At 50.2% G+C, this 2,101-nt stretch overlaps 1 pseudogene; it reads right to left on the bottom strand.

The window, feature by feature from the left end:
- Positions 1-3: 3 nt before the first annotated feature.
- Positions 4-937, bottom strand: LOC110595723 (annotated as a pseudogene).
- Positions 938-2,101: the final 1,164 nt, after the last annotated feature.

The raw sequence follows: 2,101 nt of genomic DNA, 5'->3' as shown, positions 1-2,101 counted from the left end.
GGGGTCAGGGTTGCCTTAGTTAGGTGGGTTTGCATAGGGGTAATAGCTATGTCAAGCCAGCATGGGGTTGATCTGGGTCACGTCCCGCACCACATCCCTAGGGATGTGGCCAGTCCACTGGGAGAGCGCTTCCAAGTTCACAGGCTTGATCACCTGACTTGATGACCTGTCTTAGACAGAGAGACACCACCAAGCTTGCCAATGTGGTCCTCGTGGTGCAAAACAGTATCACTCTAGGTGATGCCCAGGAAGTGAAGGATGAGCTTGAGGAGGTGCCGCAGGTGCAACACCAGCTGTTTGTAGTACAGGGGCAGACACTTGTCTCTGCCCACCTCCATGCACCGTGCATACATAACCTCGATGGTTTGTTCTACTTGAGGCAGTCGTGGTAGTTGCTGAGATTGAAGCCAGTGATGGTAACCTTGCATATGATCATGGAGTGCACGGAGGCCCGGCCATCATGTACCATGAGCAGGAACTTGGAGTTGGGGAACAGGCACGACAGGTACACAGAGGACTTGAGCGTGAAGCGGTCCTTGTTGCAGAGCACACGGGCCAACTAGCCATGCTTGGCAATAACCTCCAGGATGAAGGCTTGTATGGTGGGTCCAGCACCTCGTCCATCACACCCACCTCGTCCAGCCTCAGCTTTTTGCAGCCAGACTTGGACCAGGCCTAGCATGTGGCCAGCATGCACAGAATGATGCGCATCTCCTCACTGCAGTTCTCCTCGGAGTGGGCGTCCAGCATGGCTTCGCCTTAGCAGTACTCCATGCAGTTGGCTCGCATCATCACCAGATCCTCCTACTTGGGCCACATGGCTCACCGGGGGCTCCAAGGGCCCACCAACACTGCCCGGCACTCCAGCACCTGCTGCCCCAGCTGGACGCCAATGTGCAGCCAGCGCCAGTAGCAACTTCTGCACCAGCAGGCACATGCTGCGCCAGGGGTGGGGCAGACCTGACCCAGGAGCCAGCGTCTGTGACTTCAGCTACAGGTCAGTGGGCAGCCTGCCCACCCAGATCACATCTCCTCTGGGCACTGCCAACTCTGGGCTCTAGCCCTTGTGCCTGCTCGCCAAGTCTGTCTGCTGTCAGAACCTGCTCCAACGCATGACCAGGCAGCCCCGTGCACCCAACAACTCCCGGCTCACCAAACACCCTAGCCGTGTAGTGGTTGATTGTTCAATCCGAGAGACCACCAAGAGCCAATTCCGATGAAAGTTCAAGAGGGTCTTTATTTACAAGCTCGAGCCTGAACCTCTGTCGACAACCGACACAGCAGAGTACATACAGAGGAACTGATTTCTTTAAGCGGGTGGCTTTTATGCTTTTACACAAAGAGAGGAAGAATTTGGGGGGCTTTCCAGTGTTGTTACCATTTAATTGGGTAGTTCCTCTGGTGGTCAGCTTAATTGTGGAGGATTGGCTAGCCTGACTCGGGCTGACCTTGGTCCACTAGCTGGGGAAGCTGCGGAGACATCTGGAAACATAGGTGATTACCCCCTGGCACTTGATTGGTTGTTGCTAAGGGGAAAGTGAGATAAGGGAAGAATAACTGGAGCTTTGTAGTTTTTCCCATAACTGGAACTTTAAACAGTTACTGGTTATGTTTTAAGACAGAAAACTAAAAACTAAAAATGGCTGTGCCATTGTCCACAAGTCAATTTCATATTTATTGGGTTATAGCGTGCTTTTAACCTAAGTTTATAGTATACTCTATTATGGTCCCCTCAGCCAAGGCTCATTTTGATAATTTTAAATAACACCTCAGCAAAGAAAAATTACATGCAATAAAATTAGTACAAATTTAGAACTAAATTAAGACAAATCTAATAAAACATCAAAGCTTATCATAGCAGCTTAGGACATTCTTAAAGGAAAATCTATAGATCCAAAGACTCATATTAGAAAAGAAAAAAAAGTGCAAATTATTAGCAGTATTTCTTTCAAGAAATTAAAAGCCGGGCTCGGTGGCTCAGTCTGTAATCCTGCGCCTTTGGGAGGCTGAGGTGAGTGGATTGCCTGAGCCCGCGGGTTCAAGACCCGCCTGGCAGGCAAGACCTCATCTCTATAATAAATCAAAAAATTAGCCGGGCGTG

The sequence above is a fragment of the Carlito syrichta genome, unplaced genomic scaffold (assembly GCF_000164805.1).
Source record: "Carlito syrichta isolate Samal-C Ts95f unplaced genomic scaffold, Tarsius_syrichta-2.0.1 Scaffold91343, whole genome shotgun sequence".
NCBI classification, from domain to species: Eukaryota; Metazoa; Chordata; class Mammalia; order Primates; family Tarsiidae; genus Carlito; species Carlito syrichta.
The sequence above is the reverse complement of the archived record's forward strand: the minus strand, read 5'-3'. Positions and strand labels throughout refer to the sequence as shown.